This window comes from Rhinopithecus roxellana, chromosome 1 (genome assembly GCF_007565055.1).
Source record: "Rhinopithecus roxellana isolate Shanxi Qingling chromosome 1, ASM756505v1, whole genome shotgun sequence".
NCBI lineage: Eukaryota > Metazoa > Chordata > Mammalia > Primates > Cercopithecidae > Rhinopithecus > Rhinopithecus roxellana.
In genome coordinates, this window is record NC_044549.1 from 91,163,519 (window position 1) to 91,184,894 (window position 21,376).

The following is a 21,376-nucleotide window of genomic DNA, read 5'->3' on the forward strand; positions in this document are numbered from 1 at the left end:
GATCTAGGAGAGTTTAGGTTTTGGGTTTAAGATGTGGGGTTGGAACCTAGGTTCAAATCTCCAAGTCAAAGGATCTTTCTCCAGCCTACCATACTTACTCCCTGCCCCTGTAGATATTTTAGTCCTGAGACTTCCTGCTTTGTAACATTCAAATCAGGTCTTCACTAATTCTGACTCTTTGTTACAAGGGACTGACAAGGCCGGAGCTGCCACCTCTGTTCCTCTCTCCAGGTTTGGGCCTGCTACGAAATGGGTGCTAGGTTGGGGGACGTGTGCAGGTATGTGCATCTCTAGTGGCTGACCCAGATCCTGATGGCACCAGGCCTACATTGAGTTGGTCCCTAACCACCAGGTCCTTTACTGTGATGGTACCCTCAGAAGAAGAGGTCACTTCTAGAACAGAGGCCACCAAAAGGGAACAGTGTTTACAAAGCTCAGAAGAGGCCCTGACTCCCCAAACCTGCTTGAATCCAGAGACCAGGAGGGACCTTAAAGGTCAACATCCCTGTGATGCCTAAGCCCTTTACAGCATCTCTGTTAAGTCCTGCTTGTGTTTGCATGCCCCCCTTGATAGGGAGTTCACTCTCTCTGTCCTTGACAGTCTGTGTCAATGCTGGTGGTCATGAAGCTTTTTAGGTTGAACTGAGATTTTCTTCCTGCTAACATTTTTTGTTGTTTTACATTTACTGGGTGTTTTATGACCTACTATCAGGGCAGCACAGAATAGCCCTGCTCCCTCTTGTTCACTGAAGTTCATGTCTGCGTGCGCATGCATAGATGCCTGTCTGTGCAGGCCAGGGTGTGTGTGGCTGTGTATAAGCTAGCCTGCACATGCCTGAGTGGGGTGGGTGTTGAGGTGCGTAGAAAGTGTGTGCATTTCGGAAATAAGACTCTGTCTAGACTATGTGTGTGTGGTGGGGTGTGAGGAGGCAATTAGGGGGAACAGTTTTACTACCTGGAGTGGGGGTCTTAGTGTCTCAGTTTGGAAGGTGGATGGATAGCAAAAAAGGGGGCACCCGTGAAGACTCTAGAAGAGAATAAAAGGCTAACCTATAGCAGAAACCTCATCACTGCCTCTGGAGCTGTCTGCAGGGTGGCCCCTGAACTCCCAAACCATGCCAACAGATGACTTTAGCTTTCAGGAAAATCTGCCATTCAGGTTTACCCTGAACCCAATGACAGCAACAACAAAATGGAATTATATGAGTGTTCATAAGATGCTTTTCAGTCTTAAGCTCAAAAGGATCCATTGACCATTTCCATTTCACATTTAAGAAAGCTAAGGCTAGAGAGATCAGGGACCTGCACTGGGTCCCAGAGATATCTCCACGGGGTGACTGTGCAGCTCACAGTCATGCGCAGAACATGCAGCTCCACGACTGGTCACCTCCCACCGTGGGGGGATGGGCATTGGGCAAGCCTAGTAATGAGGTCTGCCATTAGCTGTTCCTACTCCACCTTCTTCCCTCTTTGGCCTCACTTTCCCCACCTGAAAACTAAAGAGGCTGGGCTAGATGGCTTCTAAGAGACTTTTACATGCTGACTTGTGATAAGTCTTTGACACTGAATTGGAGCCCAGGGGAGGGGGTCTCTCTGGTCATGACACCCTCAACCTCTACTTTGATGGGCATGTCTGTGTCCTTGAATCAGACAGAGTAATATTCTGGCCACTGAAACATCTATGTGGGGACATTTTCTTGTTTCAATAATAAAAAACCAACTCAGAACTGCCTTGTGGACCACTGGTTATGCTGTAGCACAGGCTATTCCCTGCCTTCTGCTTCTCTGCTTGGTGGACTCCTATTGACTCTTCAGAGCCCTGCTCCAGGGGCCCCTTCCTGAGTAAATCCTATGCTAACCCCACTCTCCAGGCAGTCAGCTGATCCCTCCATGGGGCGTGATCATTCATGCCCTTTAGGGTTCAACCATCCTTGAGTTCCCAGCACATCTGGCAGACAGTTGACACATGACAAAAGCTAGCTGAGTGAGTACGTGGAAAAGTGGCCATGGAAACCTGTTGCTGTACCCCAGAAACTGGGAAAGAACAAGATTTCCTGGGTCAGGACTCATCCACTCCTTCCACACTTATGTTTGAATACAAAGGCAGAGAACATGCAATGGGCACCTGCTGTGTACCCAGCCCCAGCCTCCAGGTAGGATAGAAGCTGTTACTGAACCGGAGGAAACGAGGTGACATTTTTGGCAGGGAGATGGCCAACGTTGTAATGGCGTTGGAGTAGCAGTGGCAGTCACAGAGATGAGCATCAAAATTTTATAACCACCTCCTGCTTCTCCTCATCTCCACCTTTTCCCCAGGCAGCATCTCAATAATCCTGCTCTCCCCTGATCCCAGGAAGGTACCCTTATTAAGCTGAGGTTCAGGGAGGTGGGATGACTGGCCAAGGTCACACAGCCAGGGAATGGCCTGACCAGGATTTGCATTAGAACCTGCGTCCCAAGGCTGTGCACATGACCTCGGCACTCAATAGACTCCCGGATCTGGAAGGAGCACTAACGGGGCTGCCCTTTGGTGGAGATGCCAGGGAAGTGGGAAGCGGGGCTCTGGGGGAGACAGAAACACAGGGCCACCCTACTTCCCTCCTCTCCACCAGTGTCCATGTGGGCTGTGGGACAGACAGGAGGACGCTTTCAGGGTACCTCCAGCTCAGCGTCCACTAAGGGAACCCCTGGTGGGAGGCTTCTCTCTTAAGGGGCTGACAGGTGCAAGGCCAGGGCCCTTAGTGGGGCACAGTGCAGGGGCCATGGCTGGCCCAGCGGGCTGGGTGTGAGGGGTGGGAAGCAGATGGCAGCCCCTTCCTGTTTGGAAGAAGTCAAGGATGAAATTCTGGCACCATCAGCCTGGCCGCATCACCTGCTGTTAGGAACAGCCCCGGGCCAGAGGGCTGGCGGCCACCCAATGTTGATTTGCTGACGCATGGCAGGCCCCAGGGAGGAGCGGCCACCAGCCCAGCCCTCTCCTACAGCACTGTTATCTTGTTATAAATAATTACTGTTATTTGAGGGAATTCATCACAGTACAGCCTCCTTTGTCTCACCTGTAACCCTGGAAAGTGGGAGCAAGGTTCCCATTTGACAGATGAGGGGACTGGGGCTCCAAGGGGACAAGTGACCTGCTTGACACAGGTCACTCAGACAGTGCTGGGACCAGGGTGAGACCAGTGAGGCGCTGAAGGAGTAAAATGAAAGGCAGGTCTCGTCTTGGGTTCCTATCAGTGCCAAGTCCTGCTCCCTCTGCCATCTGTCTGCCTTGCCATTTAAGTCAGCCTGATGTACTCATGGGCCCACTTGCTCCACCCCACCCCAAACAAAGGGCAGAGACTGAAAACTGACAGAGAGATTTCAAACACACTTTGGTAGTTTTGTGGATGATGCAGCTGTCAGGAGAGCCTAAGGAATACCTGGAGCTATAAAAGATGTTCAAAGCTAATATCTCCACGTGCACTGAGTAGTGATGAATTTCAGGGGAAATTGTTCATTTCTTATTTCCACTCATCTCACAAACTTTTGCTGTGGCTCGACTTCGATGTGTAATGCATGTGGATGGAGAGGAACCAGACACAGCCCTTGTCCTCAGAAAGCCTGGTACTCCTCCCTCCTAACTTGGCATGGGGCCCGCACATGATAACAACTGAATAAAATTAATGATAATAAGTTAACATTTATGGAGCATTCTCTATGTGCCAAGCCCTGCAAGAGGCACTTTCTACACGTCATCTCATCCGATCCACATCATAACTCTATGAGGCAGGTATTCTTATTATCCCCATTTTATAGAAAAGAAAACTAAGGCAAGTAACTTGCCCAAGGTCACTCAGAACACAGCAGAGCTGGGATGGATACTCAATACAGCATTTGTTAGGTGAAGGAATGAAAATGCAAGAAGTCATGCAGGGAGGCTAGGTAAATATAAGGGTGATATGATTTGTTAAGCGTGGCTCAAGGCCTATGCAAAGAGCCCTGGAAGCTCCAGAAGCCAGTGTCAGGCCCCCCGAGGGGGTCAGGGAATTCTCCATGCTTTTGGGCACGCTGAGGCTGCAGACTTCCAGGAAGAGGGTGATGGTGACAGCAGCTGTATCAGATACCAGTGCAAGGAGGCTCCAGTTTCTCTCTCTCTCTGAGCCTGACCACGTGCTCCATCTACAAAAATATCCCAGGCCAGCAACCCCTTTCACCCTGAGAAGGTGGGTTCCAAGACAGGATAGACTTGAGCAGGTATGAGAGGAGGGGCAGTTCTTCCTGGGCTAGCCAGGCAAGGATCTGCCCTGAGCCCTCTTCCTCCCTCAAGCCTTTGGGGGGAGGGTTGCCGATGGACACCCTGACACCCAAGCCTCCCAGCTCGCGCCTTGGTTGCCTGGCAACCACACAGGATGTCACTCACACCAAGCTCAGGTTTCAGGAGCCCAGGCCCAGGTGAGGGTGTCAGCATATAATAATAGAACAGCCCAGCCCCTGCAGGGGTTGCTTAAGATAGGCAGATCTCAGAGCTGGGCAGGGCTGAGTGGTCCTGTGGTCATTTTGCAGATGGGAAAACAGACCGGGGAGGGAAAAGAAATCACTTGAAGTGACCCAGGGAGTTATCAAGGAAGGCAGGGCTGTCTCTGACGAGGAGGTTGAAATAGAAATAGCAGTTCAGAAAGTGAAAACAATGACAAGTATAGCTGCCACTTTCAGGGCCTGGGCCTATGCACCTTCTGCCACTGTTGCCCATCTCACCCTCACACAAGACAGGTGTAGGTGTTGTTTTCATGCCCATTATATAGATGGGGAAACTGAGGCTCAGAGAGATTGAGCAACCTACTTAAGATCACCTAGCTGGTGCATGGCAGAGGTCAGATCTGAACCCAGGCCAGTGTGACTCCAAAGTCTGTGAGCTTCACCCTGAGCTACACTGTCCCCAAGGACTAATGAGTTAAGTACAGGACTGAGGGACCTGCCTCCCAGGTTGATTTTGATCTCCTCAGTAACACTGGGGCAGGGGGTGAGGAGTATGCTGGGCTCAGAGGGTTAAATGGTGGTCCCAGGATGAGCTAAGCAGTAGGTGGGGATGAAGGATTTCCTATGTCTCTCTGGCTTCAACGTCTGGGTGTGACCCACTGTGCCAAGTTCACTGGCAGAGTCCTAGGGTTGTGCCCCTCTGCCAGGCCTCGGGGCATCTCTGCCTCAGCTTCCTCCAGCCTGGTGAAACTTCCAGGGGACAGGACCCCACTTCCCAGCCCCCAAGAGAGTCAGCAAGCCCCAGCACAGAGCAGTGACCTTTGAGTCCAGGCCACTGGACCTATCCCTCAGTCCCCCCACCCCCATGTCTCGTAACCTGAGACAGGGACATGCAGGTTGCCATGGCGACAGCACATCGGATACTGACCTGGGACCCACCGGCAGCATGGGGGACAACAGGCCTTGCCTCAGAACGATGGCTGGAGGGGTGGAGAATGGGGGGCCTGGGGGGCCCTGCGGCAGCCCTGGTTGTTCTCTGGGCCAGGCCAGGCACAAGCTGCTATTTATAATTCTGCTGAATGGGCCCAATAACCCGATCCGCAGTCCGACCTGCCCAGTCCAACTTGCCCAGGAAGCCCAGCAGCCACACACAACCCGCTCAGAAGCCTCCTCCCTGCCCCCAGCACAGTGTCTCCGGCACCCAGCTGTGAGGGTGGAGGTGAAGGCCAGGGTGCAGGAGCCCCTCTCCCCACCATTAGCTTCAGCACACACCCCTCTGGTCCAATCCCACCCTCTTCCCTGTGTTCCAGGCCACAGGAGGCTACAGCTTGGACTTTGGTTTTAAAAGGGGTTCAGGAAACCTGTGCGTGTGTGTGTGTGCGTGTGTGTGTGTGCGTGTGTGTGTGCGTGTGTATGTGTGTGCGTGTGCGTGTGTATGTGTGTGTGTGTTCTAGGAAGCCTCTTACTGGAGGGAGTTGAGCAGAGGGAGGGTAGGGTAGGAGGAGAAAGAGAAAGGAGAGAAAGACACAGTAAGGCAGAGAAGAACTTGAGTGGGAGGGGAGGGGGGGAGGAAAGGAGGCAGAAGAGGGAGAGGGGAGAGAAACAGAGGCTAACTTCAAAAGAGAAATCGATATTACCATAAAAAATGATAGGCAAGGAAGGTGATGAGTATGTTAATTAGTGTGATTTGATCACGCCACATTGTGTGTGTATATCAAAATATGTTGTCCCCCATAAATGTAAACAATTATGATTCATTAATTTAAAAAAAGTAATAATAATTTTCTCTTAAAAAAAGAGATACATCAAGACCTAAGAAGGGAGGGAGAGGGAGGGACGCAGAGACAGAGGAAGACACAGAGGAACTGAAGCCAAGACACAGAGACCGAAGCAGGGAGATGGGAGCCAGGAGGCCCGGAGGCAGGAGTGAGGGCAGTGGCTGAGCTCTGAGCCTGCCCTCTTGCCACCTGCTGGTCTTTGGTCAAGGCACTGGTTCAGAAGCCCAAATGCAAAGATGAGTCAGGTCTCAGGAGAGCCCGGTGACCCATGTGCCAGGGGAGAGAGGGCCTGGGTCTGTGGTGCCTGCACTGTCTGCCCAGACCTCTTGCAGCGGGGGACGCTGCAGGGCAGGGCAAGGACTGTTCCAAGGTTGCAGGATCCTGGCCTGAAATGGCATAGCTCCCGAGGCTTGCGGGGCTGTCCGCCCTCGGATTCGGGTTATTTTGGGAGCTGAGCAGCCAAAACACACCCCTCTTCTCTTGTTTGAGGGCCAGTGGCTGCTGACTCAAAATATTCTCTCAAGGAAACTTTCTCCCCTAAATCCAGTGTCACTTCTGGGAGGCCTCCCCTGATTCTCCCAGAATTAATTCTCTGCCTGGTTTCTACCTTCTGTACAGTGGATCCTGGGGAACTACAGACAGATAAACATCTCCCACCAGACTGAGCAGGGGTTGATTCAGGTTCCCCGGGTTTCCCCAGCACCAAGTGCAACATCAGACACACACAAGTTGCTTAAGTGACAATCCTACAGTAGCAGTGTCAGTTAACGTTTATTACACAAGAACTTGATGTGCACTGCCTCATTTATTATCTCAGTAGCCCCAGTTGTAGGATCTTCAGCAGGTCCCATTTTACAAAGGAGGAAACTGAGGACCCATGTTGGTAAGTTGTTGAACTAAGATCTGACCTAAGCGTGTCTGATTTCAGAGCCCATTTACATGATCACCAGGCATACAGCCTCCCCTGTGCTAATGATCATCTCCATGTCTGTCTCTGCTCAGGAACCTTCTATGGCTCCCCAGTGCCCCTAAGATTAAGTCCAAACATCTGGCCTAATGCTGGTTCCTTTCCTCTATTTGCCTTGTCCTTTCAAGTCTCACTCTCTCTTGCCCTATCTCCTACTTCTAGGTCCCCTTCTCTTATTCTCTGATTTGTTCACTCCACAGTCATTTAATGAGCACCTACTGTGTGTCAAGCATACTGTACTTGCCTCTGCACTTGATTCTGTTAGGGAAGACAGACTATGAAAAGTGCTATGAAGAGCAGGCCAGGTGTGGTAGCTCACGCCGGTAATCCCAGCACTTTGGGAGGTGGAGGCAGGTGGATCACTCGAGGCCAGGAGTTTGAGACCAGCCCGGCCAACACGGTGAAATCCTGTCTTTATTTAAAATACAAAAATTAGCTGTGTGCAGTGGTGTACACCTGTAATCCCAGCTACTCAGGAGGCCGAGGCATGAGAATCACTTGAACCCAGGAGGCAAGTCTGCAGTGAGCCAAGATCGCACCACTGCACTCCAGCCTGGGTGACAGAATGAGGCTCTGTCACACAAAAAAAGTGCTATGAAGAGAATAAGGCATTGTGACTGAGACTGTCCAGGCATTTATTTTGCTAGGGGTTGTGCAAAGAGCTGGGGCAGTATGTTCCAGGCAGAGGGAATAGCATAGGCAAAGACTCTGGAGGTGGGAAGGGGCAAGACATGCTTTAGTAACCCAAAGAAGGCCAGCATGGCTGGGGTTTGTGATGAGAGAGAATGAGGTAAAGCGAGTTCAGAGAAGCACAAGGGCCAGATCATGCCAGGCTTCGAAGACCCCGGGAACTTGGATTTTATTCCAGGTGGTGAGGGATGCCTCTAAAGAATTTTAGGTGATAGATTAACATACCTTTTCCTTTTTCACAGATCTGTCATGCATTGGAGAATGGACTGGCAGAGTGAGATTGAGAGCAGGGAGGAAGTGAGGCAGCTACTGTGTCATCCAGGCAGGTAGGGACAGGTCCCGCCTGCAGGGGCAGCAGTGGTGTTGGAGAGGTGTGGGTGGGTAGGAGTTAGGAAGTGGAACCAGTAGGCTGATAACCTGAGCTGCGCCTTTAGGAAGAGAGCGAGTGGATGGTGGCGCCATTTACTGCGGTGGGTCGGGGAAGGGAGCAGGCTTTTGGGGGTGGGTGGAGAAGGTTGGGTGGGCATGATAAAGAATTCTGTTTTGGACTTGTTAACTTTGAGATGCTTGTGAGACGTCCAAGTAGAGATGCCAAGTGGGCAGTTGGATGCATGAGTTGGGAGCTCAGAAGAGAGGCCTTGACTACAGATACAAATATGGAAATCAGCAGCTTAAAGATGGTATTTAAAGCCATGGGACGGGATGAGATCATCGAGGGACAGAGCTCAGCCAGAGAAGGGAAGAGGCTCAGAGCCCAGCCCCAGCCATTAGAGGTCAGGTAGAGGAGGAGACTAGAGCCATGTGGCCATCCTGGCAGACCTGACTAGGTGCCTTCCTTGGCTCCCACTGCCCTCAGAACAAGGTTCAAAATCCTTAGCCTGACACACACACCCTGCCTGCTTCTTCAGGCTCACATCTTTCCACCCATTCCTTGTAACCTTCCCTCCTGCGGTAATAAGCACCTTGTAAGGTTCCACACTTCCAGGCTTTTGCCCAGGCAGTCCCCCTGCCAGAAATGCCTTCCCATGGGCAAAGGCAAATGCTCTTCTAAAGTGCTGGCCAGTGAAGCTTTCTCTAACATCCTGGGCAGACTCGGCAACACCTGCCTCTGTGTTTTCATGGCCTTCTGGACACACTATGCCATCACTGTCTTTCTGGGAGTCCCTTGTGAGGAGTGGGCTGACCTGTCTCTGTGTCCCCTGCCCAGCATGTCCATAGCTCATGGTGAGCCCTCATGCATTCAGTGTCCCCATGTCACCACCCCATGTCTGAAACGTATCATCACAGCTTGGGTGGGCTGAGAATGTCCGAATTAACCACTTCCAGTTTGAGCCTGGGCTTCTGCACTGAACAGACTCAGAGGAAGGACGGTTAAGAGAGGGAGGAGGTGAGCGGGCGTCAGCACGAGGGGTGGCCACACTGAACATTTGCTGAGCCTCCCACCTGCCACTGCAGCAGAAGGAGGAAAGAATGAAAAGACAAAAGCAAGAAAAAGAGCAATCAAGTTCATCTTTCTTCACTACTGCTCTGCACTCATGACAAGAGACTTTATTGTGTAGGAAATCAAGTAGCACATGCGGGAGGTGGGGAACTTGGCCTGCAGGGGTCATGTCAGAGCTCCCCCACCCTCTGGGCTACTATTGCTCTGTCTTATTTAATGTTACCACCTGAGGGCTCCTGCAGAAAACCTCTCTGGCTGGGGAACAGGTAAGGGGAGAGGGACAACTGGATGATTTATTGAGCACCTACTATGTGTTGGGCACCACACATTTGGTCATGGGCACGGATTGGGGTTAGGCAGACCTGTGCTCTGATTGCAGCTCTACTACTTGCCACATGGCTTTAGACAAGTCACTACCTTGCTCTGGGACTCAGTTTCTTCATCTTTGAGATGAGGGATCATTACACATGCCTGCCTAGGCTTTTATAAGCCTAACCCTGTTAGAGGAGTACTGCGGTTCCCATTTTATAGACAGGGAAATTGAGACTCAGAAAGAAAGACTCAAAGGGCAGAGCCAGGGTGGACAGAGCTGATGTCTAAGTGCCTTTCTGCTGCCAAAGTCAAAGACCCCTTCCCCACCTGCAGTGCCTCATGCTGTCTCCTACTTGGCCCTACAGTCGATTGATTCTGAGCCTTGAGTTGGACGCTAGAGACTTGAAGGTGATTGAGACAAAAGCTCTGTCCTCCAGGGGCTGCTGATTTGGTCAGGGGGTCAGGGTCTTTGACCACTACTTACTTTATAACCCCCTCCTCCCACTCAGAGCAGTCAGGGGTAGGGAGATGGGGATTCCAGATTGCACAGGAGGAGAAGGTGAGTTTGAGAATTCCTGGCTCATAGGTCCATTTACTCCTTTAGGGACCAGGCAGGAAGCATGAGTTACTCCGCTAAACAAGTTTCTCCGTCTGCAAAATTCGCTCCCAAAAGATAATCACTCCCAAAAGATATCAGCCAGTGAAGGTGGGAAGCATTTGCAGGACCTTGGCATTATGACAGGTTGCCCCAGATCAGGCCATCTTTAGCTGAAGCCGTGGAGAGCTTCAGAGGGGGCCATGAACCTACCAACAAAGCTACATTCCTTGAAACCCATAATTTCCCTGCACAGACCATGCCCTTGTCCTAGTTCTTCTCATCTCTTGCCTAAGTGACTCCTGTGGCCTCTAACTGGCTGATATGGTTTGGCTCTGTGTCCCCACCCAAATCTCATCTTGAATTGTAATCCCTATGTGTCAAGGGAGGAACCTGGTGGGAGGTGACTGGATCAGGGAGGTGGTTTTCTCCATGCTGTTCTCATGATAGTGAGTGAGTTCTCACAAGACCCGATGGTTTCATTCTGTCACCCAGGCTCTGGATGACACCCAGCGCCCTTTGGGCGCTCTCTCTCTTCTGCCACCATGGAAGACGTGCCTTGCTTCCCCTTTGCCTTCCACCATGATTGTAAGTTTCCTGAGGCCTCCCCAGCCATGAGGAACTGTGAGTCAATTAAACCTCTTTTTAAAAATAAATTACCCAGTTTCAGATAGTTCTTTATATCAGTGTGAGAACAGACGAATACACTGGCCTCTCTGCTGCCACTTGCAAAAGCAGTACTGACCACATCATAACTTCCTCCTGCCCACCTTGCTTTTGGGATAAAGAAAACACTCCCGCATGTGATCTTCAAAGCACTGGGTGGCCTGGCCCTGCTCCTCCAGCCCCCAAGGACCCCATTCTCTCATTTCTTCTGCTTGTCCCCAACCACATGGCCTTTGTCTGTTCTGTTCCTTCTGCCTAGAATGCTGTTCCCTCCCTATCATCACCTAGTAAACTCCTACTCTTCCTCCTGTTCTCAGCTTAATCCCAGCTTCTCTGGGAGGTCTTCTCTGATTTACTTATGAAATCACATCCTGATTGTATTTTAAACGTGTTTGTGTGACTGTTGGATTGTTTGATTTTAGATCACTGACTAGATAAGAAGCCTTATCATCACTTCCTAGGCCTGGACTCTGCAATAATTTAAAAAATAACAGTTACAGCTATTATGCATATTATATATATACTTACTGTCTCCTTTCACTAAGGCCTGTGTCTATATTTTCATCACTACTGTATTCCTAGGGCCTACCACTGTCTAGCACATAACAGGTTATTTGTAAGTAGTTCAAGGAGGGAAGGAAGAGAGGGAGGGAGGAAAGGCTAATTTGCATGGAGTAAAAAGCCTAATTCTGGCTGGGTGTGGTGGCTTATGCCTGTAATCTCAGCTCATGCCTATAATCTTAGCACTTTAGGAGGCCAAGGTGATTGCTTCAGCCCAGGAATTTGAGACCAGCCTGGGCAACATGACAAAACCTCGTCTCTACAAAAAATACAAAAATTAGCCAGGCATCATGGTGCATTCCTGTAGTCCCAGCTACTCAGGAGGCTGAGGTGGGAGGATTCCTTGAGCCCAAGTAGTTTCAGGCTGCAGTGAGCCATGATTGTGCCATTACATCCAGAGCCTGGGTGACAGAATGAAACCCTGTCTCACTAATTTCCTTCCCAAGATGAAGGCTCTCAGATCCCTTGGAACTATAATGTTCTCCAAGGGGAAGGGTGGTATTCACTATCTATAAATTTTGGGTTTTCTGAGAATTTATTATGTAACAAATGCCCAGGCAGGCCCTCTCTCAGACTCAGGTTCCTCATCAGTAAAATGAGGCTAACAACACTGACTGGCAGGGTTGCTGGATTAGAAAAGATGATGCATATGAAAGTGTCAAGCACAAATAGGCACTTCATAAATGACCTTGACCTTGATCCCAGCCACACTCCCAAATACAGCCAAACCCTCTAGGGGTATCTGGGCCTCAGTCTTCACTCCATCAGCTGCCAGATCTGGGCAGCGACACATCCCCAGAATGGTACAGGGAGACCTGAGTGTCTCTTCTGAAGCATACAGGCTTTGAGAACTGCCCCCCACCTATGTGCTCTGGGAGGTGTCCTCAGCTACACCTGGATCTGGACATGCCTGAAGTCTGTCTGATTTCTGGCCAGAGCAGAAATCTTGGAAAAATGATCATGTCTCATATGCCTGGATATCCACAACTAGATGCATTCTAGAAGTGGCCCAAAGTCATTTCATCTAGTCTGCTGTGTCAGAAGGTAGGTAACCCCCGTGTGGGCCTGCTGTGCCCAGCAAGCCTAGACTCTGGGCAGTTCTTCCTTCTCATGTGACTTCAGCCGGTCTCTCTGGTAGGCAGAGACCCCTTAGCTGCCCTTGGTACCCAGAACCAAGTAAAGGCCAGGTCAGATCCCGTGAAGCTCCAAGACCCAGCCTGGACCCTGATGTTCTTCTAAGGGAATTTTGGGCCGGCCTGGACCCAGGACTGGGGGTAGAGGGGAAATGACCACAGCTGAAGCAGAAGGTCCTTCAGCTCAGGGCCTCCTGCTGTCTGCTGGCTGGACTTCCTGACTTCCTACCCCTCCTGTCTTCATAGCCAAGGTCATTTGGACCTCATCTGCAGGCTCTAGGTTCTGGGGCTCAACTTGTCCCTAACTGAGAGAAGGTTAGAAGATCCCAGACCTCCAGGTCAAGGGTTCATGTCATTTAGGCAAAGAGGTCCCAACTCCAGGGACTAGTTCCTGCCTTGTTCCTGGACAGAACTCCCTGTCATATGTCAGTTCCTTCAGGCCCAAGACCCTGTCACGTTTTTGCCAGCACCCCCAGCCCCAGCCTAGACCCCTAGCTTGGTCCAGACTTTCTCCTAGGTTCCTCCCAAGTCCATCCTGTTCTCGCCATTTCCCCTTCTGCCATCAATGACCACAAGGCTAACTGCATCAGCTTCCTTGCCAAGCCCTTGAGGACCCCTCCCCACTACAACCCCTTCTCCACATGGCAACCAGAATGATCTTCCTAAAACATAAATTGGATCACATCATTGTCCTGCTTAAAACTTCCCAGTGGCTTCCAGTGCAAGCAGAGCTAAAGTTTTCAGTGGGGTCTGCAAGGCCAGGGCCAGAGGGACCTGTCACCCTTCCCTGTCTTTATCTCACACACTATCTGCTCCACCCACACCAGATCTCAGTCTATCCCAACTGACACCTGGTCTCAGAGCAGACCCTCTCTTTTTTGTTCAGTTACATGCTGGTAGGAAGTTTGCCTGGGGCTACCAGGACATTCCTGAGAATGTAGATAACACAGAGGCAAGCGGAGCTGGGAAATGGAAAGACTGCATTTGAGCACTAGGATCCAGCCATACCTGAAGCCAACAATCCCACTTTTTTTTTCTGTTAGGTGAGCCAATGCATCTTTTTTGCTACAAGCTAACTTGAGTTGGTATTTATATTACTTGTTTCTAAAGGGAGTCCCAATGAATCCAACTGGCTGATCCTCCCTCACCCCACCCCCTCTCTTTTCTGTTTCTGCAACACATCAGCATACTCCACCTCAGGGCTTCTGCCTGCACTGTTTCCTCTGCATGGAGTGCTCTTCCCCTAGATGTCTGCATGTTTCAGTCCCCCACCTCAGGCAGTGCCTGCTCAAATGGCACCTCCTCAGAGAGCCCCGCCCTGAACACTCCATCCAAAATAAGATGACTTGTCATCACGCTCTTCCCACTGACTGCTATATTTTATTTTATTTTATTTTTTAATTATTATTATTTTTGAGATGGAGTCTAGCTCTGTCACCTAGGTTAGAGTGCAATGGCACAGTCTCTGCTCACTGCAACCTCCACCTCATGGGTTCAAGTGATTCTCCTGCCTCAGCCTCCTGAGTAGCTGGGATTACAGGCACCTGCCAGCATGCCCGCTAATTTTTGTATTTTCAGTAGAGATGTGGTTTCGCCAGGCTGTTCTCAAACTCCTGACCTCAGGTGATCCTCCCGCTTTGGTCTCCCAAAGTGCTGGGATTACAGGCGTGATCCACTGTGTCCCACCTCTGCTATATTTTAAAACATAACACTTACACCCACTATGTATATTATATATTTACTTATTGTCTATATCCCTCCACTAAACTGTAAATCCACAAGGGCAGAGATTGTGTTAGGATGACCAACTGTCCTTGGACTGAGGAGTGTCCTGGGATGTGGGACTTTCAGTGCTAAAATCAGAAATGTCCCAGACAAACCTGGACACGTTAGTCCCCCTAGACTGCTTTTGTTTGCTGTAAAATCCCACTGCCCAGCTCAGTGTTGGTGCGCGGTAGGTGCTTAATGTCTAGTTGAGTGGATGAGTGAGCGCAGGCCCTGGGCTGCATTTATGTGCACTATCTCATTGCATGCTCATAGCCAGCCTGGGGGTGGGCTGTACTGTTGCCCCTATTTTACTGATAAGAAGCCTGAAGCTTCAGCTGCTTGCCAGGCCACATGGTGAGGGCAGCAGGGCACCAGTACTGGCACCCAGCTCTACCACACTCCAGAGGCCACGCCCTAACTGCTCTTCACAGCACACCTCTCTGTCACTGCCTGCTTCACTCAGCCAACTGATCCTGGGCCCCTGCTGCCTAAATTGCTACCTTTGGGCCACCCTTCCATGCCTCACCTGGGTGGGTGAGCACTGGCCTAAGGCAGCCCTTTCCTGGCCAGGCTGATGGTGAGGAGAGGGAGAAAGAGGGCAGTGCCAGGGCTAGGGTCAAGCTGCCCCAAGGCTGGAACCCTAGAGCATGGTGGCCAGCACAGGTGGTCTCCCTGACCTGTGTGTCCCTAGGGCACCTCTGGCCCAGGCCCCACCAGTGCCAGGTCTCCCTGAGGCCTTGCCAATCACAGCTATCTTCTCAGTTGGGGCCCGCCTGAGCCTTCTGACGGAGAGTGAGGAAGTCTGAATTCTGCTCACCCACAGGAGCCTCAATTGAAGAAGCATCTATCCCTTTGTAGCTTCGGTCTGCCATCCCAGGTCTGCCACCACTCCCAGCCCTGTTGAACATGCCTGGTCGTCAGGGCCCTGCCTGTCCAGGTCAGAAGGGGATTTGCACTGGGGGAAGCAATGCTTCCTCCCATTGGACCCTGACAACCAACCCATGCAGTAGGCACTGTATTTTCTACCCATTTCATGGATGAGGAAACTGAGGCCCAGAGAGGTGAAGTCGCTTACCCAACGTGACACAGCTCATAGGGGCAGGGTTAGGATTCCCAGAGGTGGATTCAGGTCCGTCTCCCTCACTCACGTGTCATCTATCTTACCTTCTCTCCCTGGTGAGGGTAATGTCGGGGCTGACAAAACTGCTGCCATTTCTGGAGTCAGACCCTGTACACATTGCTTCTTATTTCAGGCCAACTGGTAGGATGGGTGTGACAGTCCCTATTTTACAGATGAGGAGGCTGTACAGCAGAGGAGTTAATGACTGGCCCAGGTCCCAGGGCAGGGAGGACTCCTAAGGGAACTTGTCTTATTTCACCTTCCCTCCAATCCTTCCTTCCTATCAACCTACATATGTCCCTACCTATCTAACAACTAACCCACGTTTTTCGAGTGGCAACGATGGGCAAGGCCCTGGCCTGGCCTGTGCCGACACCGCCCCGAGCACTGACAGCAGAAGGCAATCCTGGCTCCTGGTCCTGAGTGGCTGGAATCCCTTCCTGAGGGGCAGCCTGGATTTCCAAACCAGAATCTCCTGAGTCCGATGAGCGATCTACTTGGAAGCCTCTCACTGGGGAATTCTCCATGGGCTTAATTCTAGGATCTCAGCTGCTCTGTCCCCTGCCTGGCCACCAAGGAGCTGTTTTTCAAAACAAAGTGGGGTGGGAGAAGGGCCATGGGAGGTTTTAATCATTCTATTGTTGGAAATTTCCAAGGTGGTGGAAAACGCCCACTGGCTGGCCTCCAAACGCCTTCCTGAAAAAACTTCCAAAAAGAAACTGTGGAACTGGCCCTCTCCAGGCCAGACAGGCGCTGGAGCCACCCACGGAAGGACTTGGGGGCCACTGCATTGGCATCAGCCCCCGGCACAGAGCTGGGCACCCAGAGGCCCAGGGATCAAGGCAGTCCAGGGATAAAGGGGTCTTCCCTCTGGAGGGATTCATGAAAGAACAAAGAAAGGTGCCCCCTGGGGACTGAGTCACAAGCCCAGGCTCCATTTCTCTGCCATCTGCTTGCTTTGTGACCGTGAGCAACTACCAGGCCTCTCTGAGTCCATCTCTGCTGTGACAGGCAGCGTTGGTGGCATGCTGTCTAAGGTCTGAAGCATTGTGATGGTGCTGGCCCTGACTTTGGGTCTCCCAAGGTTCCTGGGGGTGAGTCCAGGACGGGTGCAGAAAAACTGAGTTCCTGGAAACTCTGGAGGCATCTCCAGGGACCAGAGGCTTCCAGGGCAGGAGAGAGTGCCCTGAACACCTTGGGGGCAGGTCCTGAAGGGCTCACTGAGGGGTGAACACACAGCCCCCTCCCTCCGGCCACTGTCTGCCTCTCCTGTGGGCACGGGCTGCCCAGGTGCCTTTCCGTGAGATTCCAGAAGGGACAGGCTGTGGGGCCTGCATGCAGGTGAGGATCCTGGGGATGCCCTCAGCGTCTCCCCCTATCCCCACAGCCACCTCACTGCTGGCCGCGGGGGGTCTCTGTGGCATTTTGAGCTCTCCATGACCCACCTGCTGCTGCCACCACCCCTCTGCCTCATGGCCTGTCCCCAGGCTTCCCACACTGCGTTTTTGCTCCAGTTGCCAGTGAGCTGGTCTCGGCATGTTCCAGCCCTGCCCCTGCACTGCTTCACATCCTGCAGGGCCCCCATGGCCCTGGGGGTTGAGCTGTAACTCTGAGGCTATAGCTGAATTGCCCAGTACACCAGTACATTGCCTCCAGATGCAGAAAGAAACCTTACACATCAGAGGCCCACAATATAATACCTCAACCATCAGCCAGGGAAGAATCCCCTGAGGGTGAAGAAATGAGTCTGTGTCCTACATAGACCCGCATCTGGGTACCAGCTCACGTCTGTGCAGATCCCTTCACAGCGCTGAGCCTTAGTTTCCTCAGCTGTGAAATGGGCTGAGGCTGTTTCCTTTGCACTGGATAAGGTGAGAATAAGATGAAGGCCCTGGGCACAGTGCCTGGCACTGACAGGCCCTAAGCTGACCTGATGCAGGCCCCCTCTGTGAAAGGGGCTGGGTGAGGGCTCAGTCTGGGTCTTGTGTGCCTTCAGGAAGGGATGTGAGAGGAGGGAGACAGAGGCAAGGGGCAGGGGACAAGAAGTGAAGGGGGCTACAGGAGACCAGTAGCCAAAGTCATCACCACCACCAGAAAAGCGGTATCTGCTTTTTAAAATCAGCACTTACTATGTGCTAGGCACCAAAGGTGCCTTCCTTTTGTGGTTTTCTCACTGAAGTCCTGTTGGGAAGGTTTATTATCCTTATTTTACAGCTGTGGAAACTGAGGCTCGGAGAGGTGAGGTTGCCTAGCTGGTGGGTGACAGGGCTGGGAGCTTTGCCCCGACCTCTGCTGGGTGAGGGCACAGGAAGGGACAAAGGGTGAGCAGAGGGATTAGAAAAGGAGGTAGGGGATTGCGGGAGCTCAGGGCAAGCCGGGGCACACCCAGGCACAGCCTCCTTCTGCCTTGGCAGCCCCGCAGCAGGTTCCTCTCCTGCGCCCACTCCCTCCGCTTCTCCCTGCCTCCGTATGGAGCTTTCTAAAGCAGGCCCCTGTGAATCACAGCAAAGACACCAAATTTACTCTGCTCATCTCCAGATTTTCTCCAGAGAACGGGGTGGTGATGCGGGAGTGGAGTGGGGAGAGAGCCTGTCCATCCGCCTACTCGCCTCTGCAGAGAATCACAAAGCCTGGGGTCTGAGGTCTGGATGTTTTGTGGGGCTGGGGCTTCCTGGCTCTGGTTCAGGCCTGCAGGCCGGGCTGTCCCTGGGTGAGGACTGTACTCCTGGGAATGGGGAAGGGTTGCTCCAGGAGGGGGCTGTGTGCCAGAACCCTGTGAGATCCATGCTCTGAGCACCCACCCCACAATGTCCTTGAGCAGATGTGCGGGCCAGGGCATCACGAAACGCAGCCAGCGCCATTGCAACATCAGGCCGAGGGGTGGTAAGTGAGGACAGGAGGCCACAAGCGGGCATGGAGGCACCCAGGGCAGGTGCCAGGACTCAAGCATCTCCCCTCAGCCAGTGGCCAGGTCAGCATACTTCCACCATACTCACACCACGTCATTCTGCCACCCAGGAGGCTTTGGGGGTGCCCACTCATCGAGCATAGGATTTGGTCAAACAAATCTTGCTTTGCCACCCACTAGCTGAGTGACTCAGTTTCTCTGTCTGTAGAATGAGGATTTCACCATCAAGTGCCTAGAATTGTTGCAGGGATTTAATGAGATGACAACCTGTTTTACAAACAGCAGCCAGGGGTGTGTGTGTATGTATCTCAGCCCTGCATAAGATGCCTCTATGTCAGGATCAGCCCCAATTTCCACAGGGTGATCTACAAAGCACCAAAAGATCTGGCCCCTCTCTACTTCTTCCACATCATCTACCTCTCTCCCCTTCACACGTTTTGCTGCAGTCACAACCGCTGGAGTCTTGAAACGTGCCCAGCATGTTCTCACCTCAGGATCGTCCCACTGGCTGACTCCTTTGCTGGAACTGCTCTTTACCAGATGGTGGCATCTTGAACATCACCTACCAGCGAGGTCCTCCCTGACCACCCTACTCAAGCTGTCCCAGGCAGCCCCTTTGATTCTCACTCATTTTCTTTATAATAATCATCCCAGCTGGAACTATTGTTATTATTGTTATTATTATTAGTATTATGAGACAGAGTCTCACTCTGTCGCCCAGGCTGGAGTGCAATGGCGTGATCTTGGCTTACTGCAACCTCCGCCTCCTGGGTTCAAGCGATTCTTCTGCCTCAGCCTCCCAAGTAGCTGGTACTACAGGTGTGAGCCACCACACCCAGCTAATTTTTGTACTTTTAGTATAGACGGGGTTTCATCTTTACTAAATGTTGGCCAGGCTGGTCTCGAACTCCTGACCTCAAGGGATCTGCCCACCTTGGCCTCCCAAAGTGCTTGGATTACAGGTGTGAACTGTTGCGCCCAGCCCCAACTGGAATTATTAATCTTAGTTATTAATGAGAACTCCTCTGTCTTGTTTATCACTATATACCCACTGCCTCAAATGTACCCAGCATGTAGCAAGAGTTCAATAAATATTTGCTACAGGAACAAATAATATGTACTAAGCCTGAAGCATGCTGGTCCCTTCCTTTCTTTTACCCATTCTTAGCGCAGCCTCTCCCCGCAAGCATGTGTGTGTGCACACACACACAGACACACACACAGACACACACAAATATACACCTCAGAACAAATCTCCAGATGAAACCAAAGAACAAAAACCCCAAACAAGAAAACCCTGTGCTAGGAGGAGGATGCTAGGGGTTACCAGGGTCCTGAGTCCAGTTGTCAGGTCCTGCCTGGCTTACCTTAGGATCTCCACTGAGGCTGTGGGAAGTCAAGACCACCGGCAAGGGCAGAGGGCAACTCATCAATTCTCAGCATGAAGCCAGTGGGCCACAAAGCCCTGTGAGTCTCTAGTTCCACGGCCCTGACGGGGGTTGAAGAATGTGTCCTACAGGCAGGGACTGTGTCTGGTTTCTTCACATCGTGTCCCCAGTGCCCTCAGCTCAGAGTAAGTACTCAATGAAAACTTGCTAATGAATAAATGAATGAGGGTGGGAGGTTAGACAGCAGGAAAGGAAACAGAGAGAATTGGCCATTAATGTTCATGGGAGTCACGAGCTTGGGCCATGGTGCCAGGCACCACCCAAAGCCACGATCTGAAAGTGTCTCCAGCAGTACTTGCATCCTGTCATGTCCCTGTACAGTAACCTGCAATGGCTCCCACTGCCACTGAGTAAAATTTTATACTTATTCTGGCAATCGAAGCCTGCTTGTTTTCTCTCTCTGCGTCACTATCTTTTTGCTTCTACCCATTCATCCATTCCTCCATTCACCCATATACATATCTTCCTGCCCATCCATCCACTTATTCTTCTGTCCCTCCATCCTTCTGCCCACCCATCTACTCACCCATTCATCCATCTATCTCTCCACCCCTCCACCAAACCATCCACCCATCCATCTATCTATCCATCCATCCATCCATCCATCCATCCACCCACCCACCTATCCATGCATCCATCCATCCATCCATCCATCCATCCATCCATCCATCCATCCATCTATCCATCCATCCACCCACCTATCCATGCATCCATCCATCTACCCACCCATCCATCCATCCATCCATCCATCCATCCATCCATCCATCCACCCACCTATCCATCCACCCACTCACAAATCCATCCATCCATCCATCAATCCATCCATCCATCCATCCATCCATCCATCCATCCATCCATCCATCCATTCATCCATGCCTCCATCCATCCATCCACCCACCCACAAATCCATCCATGCACCCACCCATCCATCCATCTGCCCATCCACCCACCCAATCATCTCTCCATCCATCCATCCATCCATCTACAAATCCTTCCTTCCTTCCTTCCTTCCTTCCTTCCTTCCTTCCTTCCTTCCTTCCTTCCTTCCTTCCTTCCTTCCTTCCTTCCTTCCTTCCTTCCTTCCTTCCTTCCTTCCATATTTACTGAGTGCCTACCAGGTTCTACCAGGTTCTAGACAATGTTTAGGTTCTGGGGTCAACCCAACTCTTCAATTCTAAAATAAAAATTATCTCATTAAATACTTACTTGCAAATCCTGTCTGCTCTACCTCTGAAGCTATCCTGAATGTGACCCCTTTCTCCACCTCCAGTCTCCACCCTGGTCCCAGCCACCATCCTCTCTCACCACACTCATTGCAGTAGCCTCCTTCCTGCTCTCTTGCCTCTCATCTCATCCCCCACAGTCTGTTTTCCACACACAGTCAGACACAAATCAAGTCCCTCTTCTGCTCACAATGCTCCCATGGCTCCTGTTGTTCTTCGAGGAAAAGCCAGGGTCCTTATGATGGCCCACGAGACCCTGTGTGATCCTAGCCCCCAATTTGTCAGCTTTCTGAATTCATCTCCTACCCCTGC

The 21,376-nt window shown here is 51.6% G+C and overlaps 1 protein-coding gene across 8 annotated transcripts in view; it reads right to left on the bottom strand.

The window, feature by feature from the left end:
- ATP2B2 (ATPase plasma membrane Ca2+ transporting 2) overlaps window positions 1-21,376 on the bottom strand; it is a 214,905-nt gene that overhangs the window by 148,081 nt on the left and 45,448 nt on the right. For 3 of the 8 annotated variants that reach the window (XM_010377271.2, XM_030927887.1, XM_010377272.2), the window contains exon 1: window positions 5,384-5,452. The exons of the other annotated variants lie outside the window; for them this stretch is intronic. The gene's annotated coding sequence lies outside the window, so the exon portion shown is untranslated. Of the gene's footprint in view, window positions 1-5,383; window positions 5,453-21,376 lie in introns of those variants that run through there. 8 annotated transcript variants of the gene reach the window in all.